The sequence below is a fragment of the Branchiostoma belcheri genome, unplaced genomic scaffold, assembly GCF_001625305.1.
Source record: "Branchiostoma belcheri isolate BF01 breed outbred unplaced genomic scaffold, Haploidv18h27 scaffold3, whole genome shotgun sequence".
In the NCBI taxonomy this organism is placed as follows: Eukaryota; Metazoa; Chordata; class Leptocardii; order Amphioxiformes; family Branchiostomatidae; genus Branchiostoma; species Branchiostoma belcheri.
The window spans coordinates 3,011,745-3,025,821 of NW_017803909.1; positions in this window are offsets into that span (position 1 = coordinate 3,011,745).

Genomic DNA, 14,077 nt, shown 5'->3' on the forward strand with positions numbered 1-14,077 from the left:
AAACATAATAATTGGCTCTTTAGTCTTAGTTGCTTCTACTTTCTAGCCTTGTAGTAGAGGAGATTGTAATAAACTGTTTTAAAAGTTGATTTCATGCTGCAATTTATTTGTATAGGACAACAGCTGCCCCTCATATTTGGGTATCATTATGGGTCAAAATTACCCATTTTATACATGCAAACTGTATGGTGGTTGTGTTAGGCAGACCGGTGTAATTGCATGCAGTAAGGCCAAGCCAGCTCTGGTGATCATCTAGTTAGGCAAAGTATCCACACAGTCATGGAAATCCTTGGTGATACCAGTTAGGCAGGTCCTTTTGTGAGGCCATAAAGTACAAGTTTTTACCAAACAAAATCAACCAACCAAAGCTGATTGTTAGAAATACTGTACTGAAGAAAATGACTGACTGATACACAGGATATATGTGTAATTTTTTTCTCATACCAGGTTGCAAAATACTAGTATCACCAGTGCAGGTAAAATTGTTGTGCAGGTATTTCTGTATGTGTGCATGTATGCTCTATCTGAGTATGCAACTGTTTGTGGATTTTGTTTGTTTGCTGTAACATTACATATTATGATTTGAGTCATTGTTACCTGGGAAATGCTTGGTAAAAAAATCAAAATTTGTCTGAACTATTTGCACTTTTGCAGGTTGATACTGGTAGCCTAGGTGCCATCCGATTTGTAATGGCATCTCTGAAAAAATTTTAAAAGGCTAGGTTGATGAATACTTTGAACCTATTTTTAATGCAGATCAGTGCGGGTAAAATTTGTTATGTTATGTTATGTTTATGTTATGTTTATTTCGCACTTTAAAACAAAATGTAACAATACAAATACAAGAAAATATAAATGAAATGTAACAGTGCAGGGAGGCCGGAAGCATAAAATGCTTCCGGCAATTTGTCAAGTGCAGGTTATTTCTGCAGTGCAGGTATGTAAAAAAAAATCCAAGCCTTGGTTAATGTGACAAATATGATCACAGAGAAAGTCTCAATGATGTAGCTGCATAACACATTTAGATGCAAACCCCTTCAGCTGGCTACATCTGTTCTGTACATAATTTTCGGTGATCATCATTATCCAGTCCCAAAGAGTCTGGTACAGGTTTATGATAAGTTCTTGGGCCCATGGGAATAATTGCATGAAAAATTCAAATTTGCAATATGTTTCATGTAACTTGCATTTATGTAGTACTAGTGTATGCTAAATGACTTCATTACTTCTTAAGACTCCAAGCACATCATCATCCAATTGCCTATCTGTAGTAACGTCAATTATACATAAATACTTGATCCTCTACCAACTCATGCACCACATACATGTACAATGTAGTTATGAACCCATAGCAAGATCGTTGGGAACTGATGCATTTTGTCGTAATGCAGAAATTCAGCAATGGATTTCTGAACATCAGAGGTTACAGCTTATTTTTGAATTATATTTTCTGTGTCAAAAGGACTAAAAGAAGCTACATGTATATCCATTAAATATCACGGTATCCACTTCACATGTCTGTGAATAGCTGCATGTTGAAAGTTTTGTCAGTTCAAGGCCATTACAGAAAGACGTGCGTTGTGTTCAATTGTGCTGTTTTGATATCTACATCTAATCACAGGCTTCTCCTGATTGTTAGCTGCCTGTTTTGCCACAGTCATGAGAACCAATAAAACACAGATTATACTTGTTGCAAGCAATTTTCCAATCATGTCGCTCTCACGACAGGAGTCCACATAGCTAATGGCCTAAAAGGGCCAAATTGTATGGAACATGCAAGTGCATTAGGGTGGTAATGGGTACAAAAATGGGACAATACACTAAACTGGGAAGTAGATCAATGATTGCGTGACTTTAGATAATGTATTTGACAGGCTCCTTTTCAGCCTGAGTGACGGTTATGATGTTAGAGGCAATTTTCACACTCAAGATATCTGTACCTGCTTTGTGTTGATGGGGCTGACTAAATAAAACATAACATTAAGGGCCATCAGAGAGTTGGCTGCTCCCCTGTTGGTCGTCGTTGGCTTTTGTGCACTGCGCCACAGGAGAGGGCAAAGGAAGTGTGTCGTCCTTGATAAGCCCAAATATTTCCAGACTCTCTCTCCACTCAATTATGTTTTTTATTATCAGTGACATGGCAAATCCCTGGGCGAGTGGTAACGGCAGAGCATCTCATCCCAGCTCCAAATGTCTCATGAAACTTTCAGAGCCGTATCGATCCTGGCACTCGCTTATCGCTTTGCTCGACATTACGGCCGGAAGTGTACGCATGTGGGTACACATGCTAATGTGGGGGCAACACTCCTGGTTCGCATGTCAGAAGTGAGAAGATCCTGGTAGAATTTATGCCATCACTTGTAGATGGAGACGATAGCAGAGGTGTATCATCAATAAATAATTGTGTCATCACTTAGGCTGCATCCCTGGGACTTGCTTTCCCTATTGCATCCAATTTGCAAACATGTAATTTACAAGAAAAGATCCCATTCAGCTGGCTCTAAGTAGGTTCTCCATCTTCTATTGAACAGCAGATGCTGATAGCAGGCATCGTTCATTTGTCAAAACTATGTTCAATGTTTGCCTTCTGTCATACAGAAAAGGGCAGACAGAAGTTTGAGGTTCCGGAGCCACCACAGACTTTGAGTCTCCTGTAGATTGCCCAAAACTGTTCCCCTTCTGCTATTCAGATTTCAACAAAATGGGAAGTCAGCGGCTGCTTTAACCCTCGCAGCAGGGAAAGTACAAATTACCATACTTTGTCCCAATTTTTCCTGACAACCAAATGTCATTAAAATTTCACGACGGCTAATGGACATATGCAAAGAATAGAGACATTTACATCACTGTTGTTATCAAAGAGAATTGTTAGTGTACAACCACTGTTTTCAACATGTAGTATTTTACAGGCATGTTGTTTTCAAAAATAGTCTTCACTGTACATAGAGTACAACAGTAGACTGCAATTAGAGTGCACCAGCATTGTGTGACTAAATTCATTATTTGTGTTAAAATATCTCATTTTGGTATCATGAGTTACATCACTGTCTGGAATATCCAAATACCGAGTATTCAAAAAGCACAAAAGAAAGCCAATTTCAACTCACTTATCAAGTTGAATGCTGCAAAAATACCGACTAGTTTATGTAATTGCCCAGTGACGAGACAGTAAAAGCACAATCCAAATAAGTGAAATTGCCCGCGGAGTGCACAAGTGCCTAATGATCGCTGCAATAGTTTCCTCATACGTCCTTCAAGCTTTATCGTTCCCCAGACATTTGCAATGGCTTAATGCATTGACGGTAATTGACAACAAGTGTTGCCGAGCTGAGATTATGTCACAAAAAAACCCTTCCTGTAGCACCCATTGTGCTAAAAGGTCACTCGTGCATCCCAAAAAGGTTTATGAATTAATTTGTCCATGAATTTGTGAAACAGTAATTTCCCAGAAATGTCAGCAATGTAGAAGTTGTCAGCCATGGTTACATGTTCCACACATCACCCGGCACAGCAGTGTGATCCAGGCTTTATGGTTTCTGGCCTTTCTCTGCCTCCCTGGCTTCTTCTAACTTCTACTCTCCATCATAGTTTAGCTGAGGTTTTGTTAGAGGGAGATAAGAAAGGACATGGGGCAATTTGCATCCGAGCAGGTACTGCAAGATGTTACCGGTATCGTGGCTGTCTATCTGGTGATGGGACCATGTAAATGGGATTGAGAAGGTTACGGTAAAAGGGCCATTTTTTAAAACCTTATCATGCTTCCCATTGTACTTCATATGAAGCAGTGGGAAAGTTTTTCCCCATATATTTTTTCTTCATAGAAAATGAAATGGTTGCAGAGTTTGCCTCCATGTGGTGAAAAATTAGTTTATTGGTGCTTAAGTAAATGTTAAAATGTATGTTTTAGCAGTATGAATATATTATTTTGGCTTCTTGATTATATGATTATATGGTGGCCACAACTTTACCACACATTTTAACCTTCATATGAAAATTTTAGCTCCCTGTATGATGTCATTGACAATACAATGTGTGCAGGGCATGGAAAACATCACATTTATAATTTATGATCAATTAATTGGCTTCATTTTTTATAGCAACCATTTTTATCCCATGCACCTGGGTAGCACCATTGTCATATCAGCTTGTAAAATAGCTTGCCAATATCTGTCTTTGAATTTGATGGGCTGGATAGAATTATCAAGATTTTTTTTTCATTTTCTGCCCAAGACTCTATCTTTAGCAGTAAATACATTGTACAATGTATGTACTACATTGTACATGTATTTTGATCTCCACAAAGCAAAACTCCCAGGCCATGAATATTGTAAAAGACCTAATTGTATATCAGAGACCAGAGTACATTTTGGACATTTGCCCACTGAAATTTGGATGATAGATTTGTTCCAAAGACTCATACATCTCTTTCAGTAGTTCCTGCCTGTATGTCCAAGACCTTACCACAGCAGCTTTCAAAGGACCACTCCACAAAATGTGGTGGTGGTGTGATACTATCAGTGATTGCCTATCCTAACAGTAAGATGGATGGCACAGTACACCCTGCCCTTTCAACCAGCAGATAAGCCCAATTAGCTGCTAGGTGACTAGAAGTAGACTTGGCATTCGACTATCCTAACCTTCTGTCTGACTCGTGTAAGGGTCTGGCCTTCCAGTGTTTCCCCAGGCAACGTTTTTGCTTACACTCAGTTTCAGAGCATCACAGACGAGGCTTTATTAGACGCATAATAACTCATTACACTTGCCCCCTACAGCCCTGTAAATCTGGTACTGGCAGGTGATAACTTGAGCCTAGTTGGCAAAAAAGAGCCAGCTGTCAGCTTAACAAAAGATGCCCAGTACTTGTTCATTACGGTAGTGGACTTATCATTGCTGCTCAGTAATATGAATATAAGGATGAGCTTAGATCTGAGATATGTTTACTACTAAACCCTTTTGAGTAGACAAAAACAAGCATTGATGTACTATGGTTTTTTTTTTTGTAGCACAAACTGTCTCATGCAAAGTCAAAATTTGTGTCAGAAATAATTAGTCTCCCATGGCCCATCTTTCATACAAGCCAGAAATCATACATGTAAGTACATCTTGGATACTAGTTACTTAAAAGGGTATGGTTATTGAAAGACATGGAATGGTTCACAACAACTCCATTGAAGACTAATATTCGACAAGGAATCTCAAATGTACCTATCCTTCGGACAAGAATTAAGAACTTCCAATTAAATTTGTAACTGCCAGTGTAATGGATTCTTTACATACCTCAGACAGGGTATGGCTTGTACGTTTAGTAATACCACTTGGAGAGGTGATGAAAAATAGAGAACATATGAGAAAAGGAATGTCATAAGGAAACCCTGTCACAAATAATTGGTTTGTGTTGCATTCTGTGAACCTAATTTGAATTCCTTAAGATTTCAACTTTTCAAGAAGCCAAATAAGTTCCACTTAAGCATTAAGGGTAGTTTTAGCTGGTTAAGAACATGGCATTCGATCAGTTCTGAAGACACTGCCTCAGTTCTGGAGATCAAAACTTTGGCAATTGTGTTAAGGCTGACCTCCAGAAAGCCATTCCTGTTGTTACTACCAACTTTACCATAATTGAAGACCTTGTTTCACCCATGGTTTCATGTCGTATATCTGCTCCTGAGGCCAGGAGGTGAGCTCGGTGATGAATGACCTGGGCAGAGGTCTAGAATCTCTGTAACAAGTCTGCCAACACCGCCCAATTAGTAGGTACAGGTAGGATGGGCTCAGGCCGCCCTACCAAAACAAATCACCATTACGGTGGGACAAAAGCACCCAACTTAGGAAATGGATGGAGTTAGTGGCTCTCCTGGATTCCCGCTAAGGGTCTCCGAGGTGCCGGGCTGTCCAGAGAAGGGTAATGTTGGGTGATGTATAGGCCAATTATAAGTGGGGTGTTGGCCCACTTATCCTCATCCACCTGAAAATCGTTAGGATCGTTAAAGACTTGTAAGTACAACACAATAATTTGCTGGCACACAATTACGCCCTGCTGAAAACAGGCGCTGCTTAATCCTGCCGAGTGACGGAGTCGTTAACTCAATTGTCGTCTCCCTTTCATCATGATCCAACTTTGCCACCAAGATTTGTTCCAGCAGATCAAACTTGACAAAAGCGGTATATTTTCTGACAAGTACGTCTGGGATAATCAAGATGGCGTCGTAAAGTCGGGGATGGACCGGGATAATTGGGCATGAAAGTCAGCGACCTGGTTAGCATCAGGAGAACTGGTTACCCACGGTCCTGACACACCACAGGAAGGTTGATGGATAACCCTCCCCCAGGCCAAACTCCACAGGAACTTTGGCCACCTTTCTAGAGATGACAACAACAGTCACCTTCCACCACATACAAGTAGGATGGGTATAAATCCCTCTCCCCACCTAATACAGCTTGTACTTAGATGCAGCATGTCATAAAGCATGAAATCCATAACTACATCCACTGGGGCCAATTGTGGCAGTGAACTGACGACAATTTGTACCCTGGCAATAACAAGCGCAGTAGGCAGCAGGTATCCAGTGTAATTGCTGGGTACAGCCTGGAGAGAGTCATCAATTCTGCAGGCAGTATTATATTTGTTGGGACGATTTATGTTGCCCATTTGTCCCTGCTGATCTGGCTAATGTTGAGAGATTTGCCATGTATGCCTGCAGGGATGAGGCGCTGCAGGAATGCTGGCCCAGGCCAAGAACTGGATTAAGATCATACAGGCGCCATATTGACAGCGCCACGACTGTAAACTTTGTAATATTTTGAATCAGATAGGCATAGAAATTGGACACATTTTTCAGCATGCCATTTTGATTCAGCTGGCTGCTTCTGCCAATATTAAGCTTTAGAGTTTCAACCTGTCTTGACATTACTCTCTTGTATCGGCAGAGACTACAAAAATTATACCTTTAATACTTACAAAATTCTCTAGTCGTATTGCATTTGATAGCCTCAATGAGAGAAACTCACATGTCACCTTTAGAAGGCTTTTCACAGACTTTTCAACGCCTTCAAACATAGGTCCTCTGCGTAAATCCTAGCAACTTTACTTTTTTGATAAATTGTACCATCCTTCATGTTGTCTCTTAAGTGTACTGAACCATAATAGATCTTCATTTTTGGACATTTTTAGGGAGCACTCTGACAAACAAGATTGCTTCCATTAGGATAGGTACAACTGTTACCAGTCCTAACCTGGATTGGCCAAACAACCTGTGTGTGACAGGTATGGTGCCCGGGAGACACTGGCCGTTTGTACAATGGCCAATCAAACCGTCCCAGGGCACTCACTACGTCTGATGCTATTGCACTCTGTACCTCAGGGGCCAATTCCATTGCCACAGAGTATATCAGTGGAAAGGCCTAAACTGTATTGAATGTGGGTGATCACTCGGTTTGATAATCAAGTGAGAGTCCACTATTGGCAACAGTGCACAGATCAGACATTAATGATGTCTCTGCTCTTATACACAGGGAGAAAGAGTCGTGCTGCATTGTACATTGTATTTCTCAACCCACAAACTTACAAGTCAAGTTTTCATAAATATACAAGTGCCCCTCCCCCTTTTAAGTTAGTTTCTATGTAATTTTCATGTTGCCATTTTTATTTTGCCAAACCTATTAAAGACATACAATTTTAGGGCTGCAAAACTGGTTGTGGAAGACTTAGTCAATTTTCTGGTCATTCATTTTATGTCGCATACTGATATCTGTGAGGCAAAAATGCAATGTCACTAAGATGCTAACGGAAAATGGTGGCTTGTTTTGTATTGTACATCTACATGTACCCCAAAAAATTAAGTGTCATCTCACGTAGCTTGTGTTGGGGCTATTTCAAATGCTTCAAGCATGAAATGATGACAAAAATGTGCTAAGAAATGGCAGTAGATATCAATATCAGATGGATTTCCTCATCCAGAATATTTACCGTACGGTTTTCCTTTGCTACCCTGAAATGGCACTGGATGCCTGTATTAAAGTTGGTTAGTGTTTACTGCTACCAAGCAACCTGTATATATTAAGGCAGTTGTTCAAACAGCAGACTTTTCTGTTGCAGTTGCTTGAAAACCTTCACCTAATGTTATGTATGTGCTTTATGTACAATAGTCCTCTGCATCTTGAATGTGATATATTAGTATTTGACCACAGTCCTGGTCAGCAAGTGACTGTGCTGCAATATCACCCAAAATGACAGGGGGCTCTTACACCATGTCAATTTGGCAGGAGCAAAGTGATAAAGATCTTGAGCACTGGTAATGGCTAGATGCCTGCTATGCCAAACAATACTACTAGTATTCTATAAAACCATACAGTAAAAGTGGCCTGCCTCATACATATGATGATAGTTAATATCTCATATTTAGACAGCAATAACTGGCCAGTGAAGAAGTTTTCAAATCTCAGGGTAAAATTAAATTGGTTTCACTAGCACTGTAAAACAGCAGCCAAGTCATCAAATAAGTGGTATGCTGACTTGAATATTTATAGAAGATAAGCTATACTAGCAAAGTAAACTTCTTCAAATGCATACATGTGTAATGCACAAATACATGTGTACCAGTATACCATAATACCAATACATAATACCATTGTGCAAATAGAAGACATGAAGTCAAATTTGTAACAATAATACCTGACATTTATTGGAAGTCCTGTTATAATAATCTCCAAGCAGATGTGGCAGGAAAGCCAAGTCTTTTTTACTTTCCCATTAGAGTTGACATACAATCCTTTTGTAAACAGTGTTTGTACAGATGTAGAAAAAAAAAGTACATTGGAAGAAAAAAAGATCCCTCCACACAACTGCCTAGAGCAACACACTATAATATGGAACAATGAAGTAATGCTCTATTAACATACTGTTTATATCATACATATCATCAACTGTCTATAATACTGCTTCGTCCTATGCTAACTGACTGTTCTTTTATACTGTAAGTGTAACACTTTTTTTAAAGCAATATTTGCAAAGTGCTACAAAAAGAACTACAATGTATACAAAAATGTAGCACAATAAAAAGGCAATGACATATCATTTGTGCATACATAAAGACATGGACTGACTACCATTTATTTTGACCAACTGCAGTCTTGTAGTGATCTTCAGGCACACATATACCCAATGCATGGCAGCTTTAAATGCACAAATGAAGGCAATTACTATATAATATAATCAGATATCCAATTCAGGAAGCACAGAAATTCAAATGGGATTCACTGCATTACAAGGGCTAGAACAGACCTTAAACATTTCTTTTATATAAAACAATTTCTACCCTACAAATCATGACATGGTATACCAAAGGTATGTCAAGGTAACAGTTCTGAATCAGTAAATAATCTGTAGTTTGGCAATTCAGACAAAATGCTGCAATATAATTTAGATATCATTGCAACACTAGAACATGTAGATGTTAAATCAAAGAATTTTCTTGCTGACTGTGCAGGCAACCAGTTTTCTGTTTAACAAATCCATGTACCGGTAGTTACATAGTAGTTCTAGTTAGACAACACTTTTGATAACTAAAAGTTTTTTTTTCTTCCTAATTTTTTCTTGCTCAGTACTAGTTACATGTATCTGATAGCAAAACAATTTCTTGCCAAAGTACACGTACTAGAATGTGTAGTTGAGGATTGTTTCACCATTGTAGTTACTTAGCTGTCATGTCAAGTGCAATAAAGACATTTTATCAGAGAAGGATACAAGGCCAGTTGTAAGTAAGTTAGGGTGAACCCAAATGAATCAAGTCACACTTTTCATCATGGTGTAACAAGCTTTAGTGGGGAAATTGGAGACAGAGATGCTCTAGAAATGACATGTCGCTATCACAAAACCAAGTTAGCCTCTGACATTCTCACACTTTCATTATGTGAAAAGTCAGAGGGTCCTTAAACAGATTACATCAGCGAGCTCATCTTCTAAAGAGCAGCCCATCCAATACTAATCATGTCAGCTACTGCTGAGATAAATAATGGCCCAAGATATGGCACGCCTGCTCCCCTCATGTAATTCAATCTAGTCCTCATCACAACCAACCAGCAACATTTCCAGATCTTGAATTATTCAGACATGAACATTCATTTTCTGGTTGTAACGACAAGAAAAACAAGCATCTTCACAGACTGACAGCCCACTGATAATGGTTGAGACAGCAGCGCCATTTTGATACCATCTGATTTGATTAGAGCGGGAAGAGAAATCCTAATACTATCTTGGATCGAGGATAATAAGTTTTGAGTCTCCCAAGTGCCATTTTCAGCTGGCTGTCCTTGTATACAAGTCAGACATAGCAGCCTCATCTACTAACCTAATTACAGTAGTGCACTCTTCCTTCCTCCTCAAAAATGGTGTAAATAGCAGGTAGTTTACCACTAATTCCTTTTAACATGTTGCATTGGCAAGTAAAAATGAAACCAAACCCTAACCATAAAGTACAAATATGTTTGGAAAGTGTACATCATAGACCAATAGGTCACCTGAGAGTTTTTACTTTCACTACAAGAAGATAAATTATTTACCTAACATATATATCCTAGCCAAGAATACGCTTACAACATTGTACATATAATTCTTTCAAAGAGTGAGAGTCCTCTGATAGAAATATCAGTTATAATACTTCATACAACACCTTTCTTGCATAGGGGCAGTGTCCATCTCTATCTCCTGCTAAGAAATACATAACTTTTCCTGGCATCAAAAGACTGCATTTTGGCAAATGCTCTTCAGCTTTACAACACTACAAACATAATCAAACTTTCTGGACTGACTACAATGTATATGTAAAGTTACATGTACAATTTATAGTGACTCCTTGAACACCTTCAAATCTATGGTATATATATATGGACATTCAGACTTTTAACTTCCACCTTTGTTCAACTGCAGAGCCAGTCTCCGTGGGGACTCTTCTAACTATAATATAATAAACTATAATAAACTTCTTCATCAGTATATCTACAAAAATTTCAACTCTTACACATTGGCACTTTCATTCTAAAATAATCCTATATAGACACTTTACATAGGGTAAAGACTTACAATGCACTATTGATACATGTAAGTCTTAGAGCATTATTCACACTTTTTAAATCTGATATCTATGTGTGACATGACAAATCTCAAACATTGGCACTTTCATCCCCGCATCATGGTAAATCCTACTTCAAATTGATTAACACGACTTTCACATTATAGCATACTTAGTATTACTTGACATATAAAGAAATTTATGAAACATAGAAATAACACTGGTCGCATCAATTTTGGAAAGTCACAAGGCATTTGGAAACTCAAGTAAAAATTGATTTTCAACATTCAAGTTTCACATCAGTGTGTAGCTTTTGGTGTAATGAGCACAGTGATATGAAAATTATTTTTCTGCAGTGTTCATAACTTAAGATATCATTAATAATAAATACAAGCAGACCGGTGGTCTTTCCTAACAGCCCGTCAGGCCTAACAACTAGCCCGCAAGTTTTAATTACAGGACCTTCGGTCTAAAGGCACTAGACTACAGGTCTAGATCCCCAGACCGCGGGCTGATTTACTCAAAAACCATTCAGACCGTCAGGCCAACTCCACCCCGCGGGCTGAAAATTCTGGTCAAAAAGGTGCAAAACCCCCAAAACAATGGCATGGAAGGCGTGAATTGATTGATGTTTGCAGACTGTCTGTGCCAATTTCAGCCTGGTGGGGTAAGGATTCAGACCTCACGGACTACATCTCAGCCCGCGGTCTGATCCAAGTGATGTGTAAAACTTTCATTCTCAGAGCAGAAAATAAGGAAGGAGAGCATAATCCACACCCATCTGTTAACAGTGTTGTACATTTTTGCCGCTTTCAACCTCACTCAGCTTTGCATGCTCTTTCAACTAGACCACAAAAAGAAAGAAGAGCTTACAAACACGTTCTGTACCAGCTAGGGGTAGAAAATGAAACAATTTTTTCTCATGAGCATCCTGAATGTCATTGAAGTTCAGTTCAGTTCAGTTGAAACATTGGGGAAATTATGTTAGACAGTTTTGCCGGACAAAATTCTAGTATATCAGCCGAGTATATTAAGCAAGAAGCCTAATACATGTATTGCAACTTAAACCTGCTTTCAAAGCAATGGAGTTATAAAATCCTCAGTCCATTTCTGTTCAACCATGGTTCAACAGTTCTCAGGTAATTATTCTGATCAAGGAACAATTGTTATGCGGGATGAAACTAAGTTTAGCTATTGTTCTTGACATGCAAATGCCACTGTCCAATTATCAAGTTGGACTGTTGTTGAGTTACACGTCGAATTACAGTACCCCTATCTGGGCAGCTTGACTACTGGGTCACCCAGTAGGAGCCTGAAAAGATGACCGACTATCTTAAAAAATAAAACTAGGATTCTCATCATTAATTTCTTGTTCATAATCTAAATCTAATCTAATCATAATACTACAAACTAGTTGTGGGATAGAAAGATTTGGCCAAGACATGGTTCTCAGCGTGTGAACCCAGGCCATCTGACACTGTCATTATATACAATGTCATAAGGTTTTCTGATTGGATATTTTTTCGGGCTATTGAGCTACCCAGTGCAAGCTGCAAAGACCATGTCACCTGTGTCTGGGTAGCCCGACCAGACTCTCTAATTTGATAATTGGACAGGTATGAATGATAACATGCATGGAAATTCATTTTGAAAATTTTCTTCCTGCAGGAAATTTCTGCAGGAAAAACCTACTAAGACATTGTAGATTCCTGCAGATAGAATCCTTCCCAGGAATGACTGTATAATAAATATATACAACTGTTAGGCCACACCAATATAATGTAGTCTCCCACCAGACTCCTTTGCAGGCTAAATAAATAGTAGCAATTGGCTTGGGGGAACATCATTGGCCAGAGGAGTTGGCCGGCCATAGAGACAAATATAATGCCATTACTTGTTTCTCAGACTCATTCACTTGAAGAAGAATCCTGTTCTATAAAATTACAACATTACATCTGATTCAATATTCTCTCAAGGTCACCTTTAGTAATTGATCAATGATCATCTGATTTTTTGTATTTCATAAAAATTCATGCAGTCTGATAACTCAATGAATGCTTTTGCTTCCCCTTTCTCCAGTTGTAAACAGGTCTAACATTGATCAGATTCTGACTGGAGACTAACTTCAAGCAAGGAGGTTAAATACAAGTATTTAACCTCCTTGCTTCAAGTTGTTGCTTGGAAGTTAGAACTTGTTTATTTTATCATAATCACCTCCCCTCCCCTTTTGTCACCCATTTTTAAAGAAACTGTGTTCTTTGTGTCTAGGGGATAACAAGCCTTTACAATGTAATTCATAGGCTTATTGAGGGATGTCTATTATCACTCTATGGTGACATTTCCTTGGGCAAATGTTGGCCCTCCAGGAGCCAAGGAGCTAGCCTGGCAGCAGTCTGGTACCCATGTAACAGTGGGGGGTTTATAGGCGCTACTGCTCGCCCGTTTCTTACACCCAGGCTACCTGGTCTGCTATCATACATGTACATCCTGCGCTGTACAAGCATTTTACGTTATGTTCCTAAATTTTGGGGAAATATCCAAACTGAATGAACAGCTCTTTTCATATCTATTTGAGATGTTTCACAAATATTGTAACAATTAGAAAATTTTCTATTTTTTTAAAATTATACTTTTGAAATTACCTAGAAACATTGTGGTGTTTTAATTTTGAAATGGTTACAATTTGTAATGTGGAATATAGCAATATAGAATTGACTCTAGGCCTTGCGCAAGCACTTCCAATTAAATTGTATTTTAGACTTATTACAAATCCTGTAAAGATTCTCATCATTAATTTTTTGTTCATAATTTAAATCTAATCTAATCATGATACTACAAACTAGTTGTGGGATAGAAAGATTTGGCCAAGACATGGTTCTCAGTGTGTGAACCCATGCCATCTGACACAGTGTCATTACAATGTCATGAGATTTTCTGATAGGATATTTTTTCGGGCTATTGAGCCAGTGCCAGTGCACCCATGTCAGGGTAGCCCGACCAGACTCTCTAATTTG